Raw genomic sequence first — 14,487 nt, 5'->3', positions numbered from 1 at the left:
TAAACGCTCTCAAGGCCACAGAGCTGCCAGGACGTTTTGTTCTGCTGTCAAATACACACATACCCATGTGCACACATGCACACACACACAGTCCCAGATGCTGACACAAAGTCATGTAACCATGACTGCACACACCTAAAAACTACCTCACTGTCACCTCAGCGTACTTTTAATGTCCCAAAAACAAAGCACTGCATTGCGACTTCAAAGCTGTGGTGCTGCCTTTGTAGAAGAATTGCTTTTTTTTTCCACAGAGTCAAATTAAGTAGCAGACAGCTAAGAATATCAAAGGTTCAAATGCTCAATTTCTACTCAGTGTAGAAAAACTTCTGTCTAACCTACTAGCTTCAGACATACTGTTTCTACCTTAGTAATGTTCTCATTTATTTAGGAAAAAATCAGCTTGCAAGGTTAGTTAAAGTTTAGCATCTAATATATATAATAATTATAGAATTGATAATAATAATAATGACAATAATAATAATTATGCTGTATTTATTTGTAGCACACCGGATTATAACATGAACAGTGTTTTATGTTGAACATATGTATAGAAAACCCATCAATATTTGTTCAGGGAATCTGGAAGTTGTAAACTGCTTTAAAAAAACACAGGCTTATGACAAGAATGATAATAATTACTTTTTGCTTTCTTTTTTTTTTTTTTTAAAGATTTGAGTTAAAAGTGACATTATAGGTAGTTTTCAAACATGTTTACAGACCTATGGTAGAGAAAGATATGTAAGCGTTCCTCTCATTTATGAGTATGTGCATGTTTGCAAGTTCATCCTGGATGATTCTGCCCCTCATGGTTTACATCAATTTCTATTCACTGCCAGTCCAGGAAGTAGTGTGTCCTTCGTGTAGTGAAGTGGAAATGCAGGGTGTGGTTGATGGCTATGAAGCATGTCTGATTGTCATGCATGAGACTGAGCAATAACTGAAGGTCTGTGGCTATATGTAAACTTCACTTTTTTATCAACTTTAAAGACTACTTTTCCTTAGTTTACGTGTTATGGTCTTAGCCCATGTCTGCCCCGTGTGAAACTTTTCCAGTGCTTTGTGTGTATGCCGAGTAGAATGTGTAGTTCCTGTATGGCCCTGGTGTTTACTGACTGCTATCATGAAGACAGCCAAGCTTTCCAATCAAATAAAGTCAATTGCTTCATTAATGTACCACATATACACAGTTGAGCTGTCATTTGGCACGACTATATTCAAGTATGTGTGCTGTCTATTTGATAATTATGTGTTCTCTGTATAGACTATAATCATTGCATTTTGTGGTACTCATTAACAAACTACCCGGGGACTGGACCAGGTCCAGTTTCAGTGGCCAAATGCACATTTGCGCACACACACACAAACACACACTTAGAATTCAGGTTGTATAATCATTAGGAGCAGGAATGTTGCCTTAAAAGTGATAGCTAAGTGAAGTTAGCTAAGGTTTTCCTTTTGTTTTGAGCAATGTAGATGAGACCTTATTAAAAACTCGGAGTTTATTTATTTAGAAACATCCCTGGGCCCTTTTTTCTTTGTAATGTGCCTCTTTTATTGTCATGTGTAAACTTAAATTACAGAGAGACTTTGAACCAAGCAGAATCATAATAAGCATTACTGTATGTTGCACAGGAATCAACACCAACATTCTTAAATCAAAGCACAAGTTCCCTATTGAAAGGAAAAATTTTTAAAGGAAATAGTTACATGCCTCAGCCAGAAACAGAAACTAAAATATGTGATGCACCTAATGAACAATCTCAACAAGTCAATAAGGCTCATATGGGGAATAGAAGTTTTACTTAATAATTCACATATGTATGAGTTCCAGGAAGGCACAAGGAGAAAGTTTTATGAGGCTTTTTTGTGTGCTGCCTTTGAATAAATGTGTGAATTATTGAGCATAACATCTGCCTCAAAATATGCCCCTGTTGTGGATGTCAAGCTGAATATGTGCAGTGCTTCCAACAAAGGCGCCTCAGCACCTACAATCAGAAGAGAAGAATTAAATTCAAACACATCTGTGGTGCACTCTCACAAAGTGATGGCTTCAAGTGCTGTTTTAACTCAGGAGATTTCTGAATGACTGAATGACGCATATGTACACTCACATGCATGTACATGTGCATTTAACATATGACGCAGTTGGCACACACATGTACATATGCACACACACACACATACATGCCCACACACAAACTGGCAGGTATGTAGCTATAATGACTCAGTGCTCCGTTTAAAACATTATTGTAATTATTACTTTTTGAGAGCAGCAATTGGTTATTTCACTGTTACTCTACTGATATATTATTACCCAGAGGCCCATAGTTAAAGGTGTTGACGTGACCATAAATCTGATTTTTCCTATACTAAATATGCTGACACTGAAGAACTTGTTAATGTATTTTCCATTTAAGAACATTTATGTCTTGAGACTTTTCTTGTAACCACCGAAACTGGATCTAATATTGTTGCTTATGGAATATTTTGTTTCTGGTTGTCTTTCATGAACATTGTTTCTCATAAGCACTGGACTGCTGGACTGTCACATGTTAAATGTCATCAGATGAAAGACTTGGGTGAGTCCATGGGTGAGGCCAGTGCAAGGGCTGAAAACCAAAGACAGTGTTAAAAGAGAATGAATACTGGACTGACAGTCAAATGATAATGTTGCTAACTAATGGATGGGTAAATAAGCAACTCCTAACAAGTGTGCCAACAACAACTAAAATGATTATAACATATCAATGTTCAATAACAGAAACAGAAAGTTGGACACCTGCACTGAATTGACCACGCCCTGACAAGGAGAGGTGTGACTCCATTCTTTCACAGACATGTTATACTGTATGGCTTGCATCTTTGTGGAGAAGGATGCATAGTGCAGCAGGATTATACTAATGGTGCCTTGTGGGGTTTCTAGTGGGCCCTTAGGGGATTTGGGAAGAAAGTTGAGTTTCACATACCTGGAGAATTTCTGTCAAAGTGCACTGAAGGAGGCTCATCATGTCATTAACACACCTTTGGTTTCGTTTCCTTTAATTTGTTCTCCATGGTTTTAATGTTGAGGCTGACTGATGTATATGCATACTGCTAAATGCAAGCACACAATTGTGCTCTACATGACGACACCACAGCATCCACCAGCCTCTTTTCCCTTAGTACAGGACAGTGCCATTAACCATGGATACACAGTGCTAAGCTGCAGACCAAATCAAGCACTCTGTTCTTTACCTCACAGGGTCAGGATGAAAGGTTTTGGAGGGCTGAAACCTAAAACAAAGGGAACAATAGCAAGGATCAAAGATTGCCTGAGTTCCATTCACTCTGTAGGTAGATCCCTTTGTACAGCTTATCTACCCCTCACTTCTTTCACGGTAGAGACCCTCTCTGTGCCTTGATCTCAGCACTTAGGCTTGCCCTTGCCTTTCTCCTCTTTCTCTGCATTTTAATTATTGTAATTTGACTGAAATACTATTGTGCATTTTTATCAAATTGATCTGATGAATGATTGCGTTAGAATGTAAATGGTCATTTTAAAAAACATTCTTCAACATCACAAAATAGTGTACTATAATAAAGACTGCATGCTGTTCAAGGTTCAAAAAATGACCAGAGGAAGCCAAAATGTTTATACTCTTGAGTGGGTAGGGAATGAATAGAAGTGCACATGTTCCATCCTGTGAACTTTAACATCATAAATTTGGAGTTGTTGAATTGTTGAGTGATATTTAATATGGATATAGTGTTAAATATTTTGCAATTAAGTGGCATCATGGTTCAGCAGTTAACACTGTCACCACACAGCAGAAAGGACTCTCACTGGCTAGCTTATGTTTTTTTCACCGAGTTTGGATGTTGTCCCTGTGTTTGCATGGGTTTCTTCTGGGTTAGGGTAAGGGTTTCCTTCTGCAGTCTAAGACATGCAGCTCAAATTCATTGGATACTCTACATTCTGTGTGGGTGTCTGTTAGCATGCATGTTGTCCAATGTGTACTGGGACATGATGCTGAACAGATGAGCATCCCTGAGAAAGGTTCCTTGCCAGCAAACCTTTGTTTGTTTGGAAGATACACAGCATCTGCTGATGTCTCTGGGTTGCAGACCTTAGGCTGAAAGCAAAGCATTTTCCACAAAATATTAAATATGATGATTCTGTTTGACTTCACGTTCATCTACCAAATTACTTTTAAACCCATTATTTATTAAAAGGGTTCCCACACAGTGCATTCTTTATCGATGTAAACTTACTCAAATTAAAGCTGAGACTTTACACTTTAATGTAGTAGCATAATTTCCAGACTATTGAGCGCACCTGACTGTAAGTACATATACGAGCCGCACTTGTCTTTAAGCCGCAGGTGTCTAAATGTTTTTGCGGCATGAAGCTTGTTAGCCCGTAAAAATCTATAAATTAGCTGCATCATTGTTTAAGCCGCAAGTTTCAAAGGATGTGAAAAAAGTAGTGGCTTATAGTCTGGAAATTACGGTATCTACTGATACATATAGATGGTCAAGTGCCTCTTGAGCATGAAGGACAGTCACAATGGCCTCTGAAAAAATAAATAAATAAAAATATTCCACTCAGGAATAATCTATATCAAACCAGATGCCCTTGTGAAAAACATTGGAAAAACATTCAGAAATACACTTCAATATATTTATTTATGTTTAAGAATGTTTATTCCTAAGAGCCCTTTGTAACTTGAGTGGTAAATCTAATGGACAATTTCCATCCAGGGCTTACAATGCACGTATGCCTGCAATGGCATTGCCATTGCAGTTTTCATGAGCCAAGTACATTATTATTGTATAGAGGTGAACAACATTGGAATAGAAGATATAATTCTGGTATTTGTGGGTTTTTATTCCTCCCTATGTATACACAATAATTCCATAGCCATTATATACTGTTAGGATTTGGCAGTATGCCTCTCTCCCCTCTTGTGGTCAGTGTGTTTCCCTTCGTGCGTCTAGACTGCATACTCCACTTCTTCCAACTCCGCCTTTGGTGCTGAACATGTTCTGCTGTGTTGCCAACTCAAACAAGTGCACCAAGGCACCGAGTCACACGAAGGAAGCCTACTTTCAAAATTTCTGCAGAATTTTCCTAGTTCTACTACTACTTCTGTTTCCTCTGGACATACAACACATACTACTGTCTGTCCATCATCCCTGTTGTTTCTTCTGATGTCACTTTGATCTTCAAATTGAATTAGGACAAACAAAGGATAGACAGTGTTGTATGTGTTGTGATGTGTATGTATCTTGATGAAATTTGTGTACAATGTGTATATTTGAACATCTAGAAGGGATATGATTGTGCTGAGAAATCAGTCTTGCTGCTGTTTGTTAACACCTTTTTCACAGCTTGAGTTACTTCCAGCATAGTGTTCAGTTTTGAACACAGACAAATAATCATCTTTAGTAACAACAACATTTCTGCTGCAATTGAACATGCTAATGCTGCTCTAGTCTCAGGCTGAAGGTGCCAACTATTCAAATAAACTGCAATGACTGCTGGCACAAAATGATCGCAGAAAGAAACACTCTCTCCTCTCTCTCTCTCTCTCTCTCTCTCTCTCTCACACACACACACACACACGCACACACATAACATATATTTATTTATGTTTAAGAATGTTTATTCCTAATTCCTTATTGTATAGAGGTGAACAACATTGGAATAGAAGATATAATTCTGGTATTTGTGGGTTTTTATTCCTCCCTATGAATACACAATAATTCCATAGCCATTAAATACAAGCACAACCAGCCTTGCAGCCTTGTACTGTGGCTGCCTATACATATGTATACACCAAACAAATACTCATTGTATAAAATCATGACATCATTCGTCATGTCAAAATTCTTCTCAAGACCCTGAGGTTGTACTTTGTGCTACATGTGATTTTCCCCCCTCGTCCCAGGTTGCTGTTTCTGCTTTTTCAAGCTTTGAGTACAGTTTCTACGGGGATAGTTTTTCTGTTTAAGGAGAGCCAGGAGAGTCTGTTTAAGATCAGGCAATATACTGGCTCTTACCAATTTATTGCATAGATTAGGTTTTCTTTTATATACCGAGAATGGAGAGTCTGTAAAATGTTGGGTTAGGACAGGGCCTGTGAGTCCAGGGTTTCAGAATGGCATTTTCAACAGTGTAAGCCTAAAGTTTAAGTGATGATACATACACTTGGTAGTGGTACTCAATTTAGATAAAGCCATTTTAGTAGCATTATCATCACAGTAAACAGAATAGCCTGTTTGTAGGGAAGCAGTCATCATTACAGCTGCCCTCATCAGATAATGTTCAGGTAGTGTCAGACCCTTCTTTACTTTACTTCTTTACTTTTTGGTGCATATTAAATGAACTGTCTGATCCATTTTATTTATTTATTTATTTTTGTTTAGTTTGGGTAAAATACTGCCAATAAAGATCTGGTATGGTCCATACTCACTGCACTGGGATAAAGGAGGCTGAGGAGCAGTTGTCAGATCCTTTATATTTTATCATGGGTTTTGGCCAAGGGATTTATCTTTCGTTGTTAATTTGTATAGCATATAACTTTAACCTTAACGTGTTATTTTCAAAACTGCTCTTAATTCCTGCTGTGAGAACAGATTGAAAAAGAAATATTTTATATCCGCTTTGTAAACCCTCATGTCATTAAGTCTAACCTAAAAGACTAAAAAAGGCTCTTTGAGGTATTCTTTTGACAAAGTGATACTAGCAGAGTCTGAAACAATTAATGAATTGTTTATAGGGTAGACAGTATTTCTATAGAGAACCCTCATGATAACTGATGAAAGTAAGAGCAGAGAGAACAGGAGGTGAAAACCAGCATGAAAAATTCACAGTTGACTTCTTCAGCACAGAGTACAATGCTGCAACAATGGATTATTCTGAAAAGGATACATTTTGATGGATTTATAGATATAACTTGACAATTTTTAAGAAGGAGGAGATGGCACGAAGTTTTGAGTATTTCCAAATCACATGTTGAATTTCTTATTTTACACCAGAAAAAAAGTAATTTGGATCCCTTAAAAACAGGGGCATCACCAGACCCCTTTTATTGGGGCACGTGCTCCAGTATAAATGCCACAATTAATTCTCAACAACAATAAATATTTATCATTGCATTAATTCAGATAATTACAGCATACTGACTGGAAAAGAATAGATGTATTTCTACTCAAACATGTAGCATGAGTATTGACTCCATGTAGAAGCTATAGCCCACCAGCGTTGACGTCTGGTAACGTGATACAACATCAGCAGTGTTTCTCCCACCATTGTCTTAGCAGAGCGGCCTGTGAATACATCAGTGCACAGGAGCGGAAGAGCCGCAGTGTGGACAGGTTGACAACTCGCCAGGTTAAGTGCAAACGTTACAAATCTGTAAAATCATAGAGAAACAGACGCCGACCCCAACCACTGGAAAAGTCCACGATAAACTCAGACCAGAATATCAACAGGTTTTTTTATGCGTGCTATCTGTCAATTTGAAAATTGAAACCCAATAAGAATGGGACCCACAAGCAGACCTGGTCTGAGCAGACCCAGAGATTACTAGACATGATCCAAAATGTGGTCAGTCCTGTAAGTGCCAAACAGAGAGAGAAAACCAACACTGGCAGCAGCATGATGGCTGAAAAGTGTTGCAACAGTCAGTGTTGTTCAGAACAGTCATTTTCCCTTCACTTCACAGGTCATGCTGTCTGCCTTGGATTAAAAAAAAAAAAAAAATTCTTCTGTGATGTAGTGTGTGCTTATGATGCACTACCTCGTCAGATCTGAGAAGAGTTCACAACATTTTTGGTTGACCTCATGTGTGCTCTTGTGGCTGAATGGGAACAAGTCCCTGCTGACAGGATCCAACATTTTGTGGAGTGCCTTCTGACAAAAGTGGAGGCTGTTATAGCAGCATTAATGCCCCTTGGGTTTGTGTTCTATCATATATAGGTGCGTCCATGTACTTTTCTCTACTGTTCATGTATGTTATATTTGGTAGTATGTGGATATATTTTAATCGTGTTTTTTTTGGCTCCAATCCTGATCCAAGTCCTTGCCATAGATTTTCAGTATACACCATAGTAAAACAGTAGAGGAAAGCAAATATCAGTTACTGTAAATACTGCATATTGAAGACTTAAATAACACATACAATCTACTGAATTCGGCACTCTATTTCTCGTAGTGTCTTGATCCAAGCCCTGGAGGTCCTGGCTACCTAATAAGTTTATAGATTTAAAAGTATTAACTAGATATAAACAAAAACTGAAAAACAGAACTGTGAGAATGTGACTTCTGAAATTAATGTGGTGCAATCAGCTGGACTGTTTAACTAAAGAGGATGTACCACCCCATAAGTGTTGTTGGAGCAAAGACACTTGCAGTTGTGTGCTGGCGTTACAGAGTCCCTGCCCTTGGAAATGATCTTTGGCCAAGTACTGACAGTGGCTTGCAGAAAGCACACATTCTCGACAGCTTGCAAATTTATTTTGGCTGTCATCAAGTTACTCCCAGAATTAACATTAATTACCAACAGCTGATAAGACCTGTCGTCGGCAATATTTGTCATTTTAATTGGTGATAACAACAGTCTGCACAGTGAAAATGAGAAGCTACCTTAATGTTTTGTGCACTGCTCTTTGCTAGTAAGAAAGTGAGAGGAGGATTCAAGAACAGATTTTCTAGTGCTGAAGCTGAGCACATCTGTGTATTTTGCCATAAGAATCATTGGCATCTATGACACACTACAGCAGCTAAAAATCCAACTGGAACAGTGCCTTCCCCAGTAGTACATTGTGTGGCTCCTGTCATATGTTTTTTTGAAAAATTATCCAATATCAATGTTTACTCAATTTTTACACTTTTAGCATCCTCTAAAGAACACAATTTCTAAAAAGCTCTTGAAGTTCGCAGGCTTTACATCATGGCTCCACAAAAGAGGTGAGTCCATGAGACCTCAGACATGAAAATCTTACCAGTTGAAACACTGCTTTAGAAGAGAGTGCTGGTGGGTTTTATGGATAGGGATGAAACTTTGTCTTAGAGTGCAGGAAGTATAGCCCAGGAACACACCACATTTTTTTAGAGAGACAGATGAAAGACTGAGTTACAGAAGCTAGTGGAACATCGGCTAGCCTGGATGTTACATCATGACTTCGGCTTCTACACGGGTGTCAGAACTCAGTGTTACTGCAGTATGCCCAAATTATTTTTCACATTCACACACTGCTTGCACTGTAGACCTGGCTGTCATAAAGGAGAGCAGCATTGCAACACAAGCAGGGTGAGGTAGACAAAACACAGTAGAGTGAGAAAAGGGAATTGAAAGGAATTCAGTGAGGTTTGTTTTAGCTGATAATGAATCATTAAAATATGCCCAGCTCAGCCTGATACCAAACCTCAGGACTGGCTTGTGATACTATGAATATGGTATGTAGTGTTCTATAGTAACTGGAGTTGACATACAGTACGCACAGATACCATATGAGTTTGCACACACTCATTCGCATGCACTCATAAGGACCAGTTTTTCACGACAACCCAAGAAAGTTATTTATGTAATTCAGTTTACATCACTCATCCAGGCTTGAGGTGACAAAAGCCAGTTGATGCAATGTTGAATTGTTAAAACTAGATCAATGAATTGTCAATAGATTCAATACCTTCTTCAAAATCAGTCTACTGTCAAAGTTGCATAGTCACAAAAAACATTATTCAAGCCTTTTTGGGAAACTGGGCTCGTCTGAACACCAAGACCATCATAAAATTTTTTTGAAATGCCTTTGAAATATGACATACATGAATTACACCTACATACATAATATATTAGCAGTGGATAATACTGACACACTGCACAGTGAGGCAACCACATATTCTAACACATGAGAGAGATGAAAGCAGTAAGGGGAAACAGAGGAAGCTAATGAGAGGCTGGAAAGAGAGACAGCACAGAAAAAAAAAGGGGGGGGGGGGGGGGTTTACAAAAACAATGAATAAAGAAACAAGAATTCCTTGAGAGTGTTCGACAGGTTAATGTGGTGAGTTCACATGAAATAAACACCCAGGCCGTCATACACTTTATCGCTCCAGGAGAAAAAACAAAACGAGTGCGAAGCAGAGAAAGGAGGTGCATTGTCAAGCTTAGTTCCACCTCAGTTGGATTGTCATTGATTTTTTACCCTTTTTCTTCCTCAGTCTCCCCTATGTCTTTTTCTCTTCCTCCCTGTCCTTCCAGGTGTGGGATGTAATTGGATTCTCTCACTGTAAAACTGTGGGTTTTAAACTCTGCTGGAGGGAACGAGGGAGGGGTGGGGTGGGGTGAGGGGTGTTATTGAGGTTTGACAGCCAGTCATGCTTGTAAAATAAGCTGAAGAAATGAACAGTTGGAATTGTCAGCTGTACCAATGAACATTTGCAGCTAACCATCACTAACTGTGTCTAATGTATACAGTTAATGCCCAGGCTGAAACATCAGGTTTCATTGTTTGCATACAGTATGTGTTTGTACATAATTGATAAACAGTATACACCTGACATACTTGAATTTATTTGTACTACAATCACAGATGCTCCCAAATCTGATACACAATCTGCAGCTGCATAACCACAGTTTGAGGAACAGCTAACACAGCAAGTGAAACAACAGTATGGTGACAAACAGTAATGCCTTTAAAACAGAACAAAGGAGCAGTAGAAACAGACCACCTGGTTCCTCCGACTAAAAGCTAGGGGAGATTCTATCTTTCCTAATTTTCGTGGGCTAGACTCTACAGGGTGAAGCCTAACTAGCCTTGCATTTTACAGTGGCTCCAAACTCCACCTGAGGGGTAATGTCTGAATGTGGGAAAGGAACCATTGACTGGCACGCAACATAACTTCATAATCAGCCTTAGAAAATATGTTTTGTGTCTGCATTCACATTCACTATCAGTGCAATACTCACTCGAAGCATAATTAATGTCATGTTTTTATGTTTTGGTCATTTAGGCACCTGTCTGATGTAAGGAAAACATCATGGTTTTGGTTGAAATTGATAGACATTCAACTCTGACTTTAGTGTATCAAAAAATATCTAAAAAATATTTGATATTTAAAAAAACAGTTTTTTCAAATGATGAATAATCCAAGATTCCATCATTCAGTCAGTGGCTGTGCTGCTGTCTTTACCCGAAACATCTTCCTGGTGACTGCAGACTACCAGCACAACCATAAATGCACCACCACCAGTGCTTGCCTGGACCTATACTGTCTGCACTTTACTGCTACAGATGTAGGAGCTCAGACAACGTACAGCAACAGGAAAAGAACATGATGGCACCAGCGGAAAAAAAAACAAAACAACAACAACAAAAATGTGGCGGAGAGGGTGCCAGAAAAAACATGCTAAAATACAGTGGAATAATATGACATTCAGAAAGTGTAAAATACTGGTTACTGGTCATACCACAAATACAGTATACAGCCATTTAACAGTTAAAACTCTTTCTCTTTCTTTCTCTCCTTTTAGCTCCTGAAGGAAATATCTGTCTCTTTAGCTGCTAAATGTTCCACTTTTCTCTCTAGGTTCTCCTGTGGATTTAGGCTCTCCCAATATCTTCTGTCTTTAGTAATCCCAGACTGAATCATTGATTGATGATAGACATCAGTGCTCTGTGGGGGCCAGACCATCTGTTGCAGGACTCCTTGTTCTTCTTGTCACTGAGGATAGTTCTTTATGACTCTGAAACTGTATGTTTGGGGCTAATGTCATGCCGCAGAATTAACATCAGACACTTCCCTGGTGGTATAGCATGATGGATAAGAATCTAAACATGTAAAGTGCCTAACACTTTTGCATAATACTGTTTATTATCTATCTTCGATTAATTACTGTGTTGTATTTTCTATGAGAACTTGATCTTTCACAGGTGATACTTACGTTTCCTAATGACATAAAACACAATGGAACTAATTTGGAAGCTAGCATATACATCTGTGAGTTCAGTTTTCTTGTTACTGTACGAACTCTTGTACTTTTAAGGATGATTTTATTGTGTTTTGCCTTCATTTAACAGTCAGTGTCAAGATTGACAGGAAACACTGCTATGACAAACAATAAAGGTCCTATGGTGAGTCAAATCATGGACGTTGCAGTTATGTGGTATGCATCTTAATCATGTACTAACTAATTTTTACTCTACTTGATCTTTGACTTTGAATCTTGTTTATGGAATTTAACCATTTTGTTTATCATTGAGTTTGTTTGGATTTGTTATCCACTACTTTCTTCACAGTTTCACAATTACCTGTAAAAACAATCTGCTGTCTTTAACCATTTTACAGCCATGCAGCGAAGAGCACAATGGATACAGAGGATTTATTACATGTTGGATCCAGATATAGATCCAATGTAGATTCCAAAAATTAAAAATTATATGATCTACTAACCTTCACACACATATGCCCTGACTAAGTTATAGTTTAGAAACAAACTGAAATTCAAAATGTAAAGGTTCCCTAAAACAGAATTAAAAAATCAGCATGCATAGTAAAACAAAGACTTCAAAATTCAGCAGAGTGTTACCCTGGGTGGTAATGATCAGTCATGTAACCTAAGGCAAGACACTTCAAAAACAACTGGTAGATTTCATCATATTCTAATGTCAGAATTCAAATACACACGTTTAAACTGACAAAAAAAGGGCTAGAGAGACTGCATATCTTAGTAATGGCTTTAAGGGTGAGCTTATAAAATGTGTACATGGCTTCAGTGGGGTCATGCACAAACAAAGCCAAAGCACAGAGATGGCACTGTTTTAATGCTGTGTCGCTACTCATAATATCTACCTTACAACTTTTGTATTTTTGTGAAAGGTTGTGCATGTTCATGGACAATTTAGATTTTTAAACCAGCGTCTAGACTGACATTGAATGGGAAATGCCTGTACAGATATTAACAGAAAATGGTAAAATTATGTACATGTTGTCTTGAGAATATGAAGCTGAAACTGACATTCTCAGTCCTAAAGCGAATTAGAACTTATGCGAGAAATACAACTGGGCTGACTTGACTTTTAGCATTAGCCTCCATAGCAATAGAAAAGAGTCACTCTACCTCCTCCTTCAGCCATTGTAGATTGAAAAAACAGCTATTAAATCTATACTAACATGTTTTAGTTTGTGCTAGTAGGTAAATCATCTGCATTTATTTTAAATTACATGGGCCTGCAGTGTTGATTGTGAAGGCCTAAAGGCAGATTTCTTTTAACTTGGGAACACAGGGCTGAAATCTGATTGGATAAAAGCTCACACATAAACAGACTGTATTGGGACCAGGAGGAAAGCTATGAGATGAAGAGAATAGACTATTGGGAACAATTTAATACATACATGGAAAAACCTATATAAAAATATTATTTAGTCATTGTGACAGTGTTAAGGCCAGAGGAGAAAGCTTTGCTGGCCTTTACAGCCCAACAATGGTTTTGGAGTGCATTTGAAACCAGATGAAAGCACTGTGGAGAGCTAAACCCTTGAAGCACCACAGTCTAGAATTCAGATTTGATAACAAATACTACAGACTGTTTCGTCTTTTGAATTAAGTGACCTTTGCATTGACTGCTTGTTCCTCCACCAACTTTTCTGTGTAAGGTTTAGTTTCTCTCTCCACCATTTTCTCATTTCACATTCTTCTTCATCTCTAATTGCTCAATATTTTCTTAATTTATCCCCCATTGTCCCTTATTCTTTCTCTCTCCCCATGTCTCTTTCTGTGGTGTTGGATTTACTGCAGCGGGATCTAGGGGAGTTAGTGCCTGATCAGGCAGCAGCACCAAGTGAAACCTGGTTAATGGTCTATTTTTTGCAATACAAACTTCCTCTTGAGGCCTGAAACATCAACACGTGCACGCACGCACGCACGCACGCACGCACACACACACACACACACACACACACACACACACACACAGCTGAGGGTATGTGGACACATGAATACTCCACTCACTGTGACTGTTGAAAATTCAATTCTAAAATCATGAACGTTAATCAGTCACATAAAAACCCCACACTTTTGGGGAGACTTTACAGAAGATTTTAGCAGCAGAGATTTGCTACCATTGATCCACAATAGATTTACTGGGTGGTCAGACTGAATGCAGCCTTTTGTTTGATGAATACAAGGGCCTGCATTCAGACCGATGACAAATTAAAGGAAAAACCTGAAAAATGAGTGGCTAAAAGGGACGACAATGCCTCTGTCTATAGGGCACAAGGGGTCACTGTATGGTTTGATGAGCATGAAAAACATATGCTATGGCCTTCACTGCCATCAGATCTCAACCCAACTGAACACCTATGCAAGACTTTGGAGTTGGTGTTGGTTGATGTTAGACAGCCCTGTTCACCATTCAAATGCCAAATCAGGGAATATCTTTTGGAAGAATAATGTACCATTCCTCCAGCAAAGTTCCAGAGACTTGTAGAAACAATGC

General features: G+C 38.5%; 1 protein-coding gene across 1 annotated transcript in view; it reads right to left on the bottom strand.

Moving 5' to 3' along the window:
* Positions 1-14,487, bottom strand: part of LOC108878813 (inactive N-acetylated-alpha-linked acidic dipeptidase-like protein 2) — a 330,935-nt gene that overhangs the window by 75,134 nt on the left and 241,314 nt on the right. The gene's annotated exons all lie outside the window — the stretch shown is intronic.

Source organism: Lates calcarifer, linkage group LG17 (genome assembly GCF_001640805.2).
Source record: "Lates calcarifer isolate ASB-BC8 linkage group LG17, TLL_Latcal_v3, whole genome shotgun sequence".
Classification (NCBI taxonomy): domain Eukaryota; kingdom Metazoa; phylum Chordata; class Actinopteri; family Centropomidae; genus Lates; species Lates calcarifer.
This window is presented reverse-complemented; position numbering and strand designations above follow the sequence as displayed.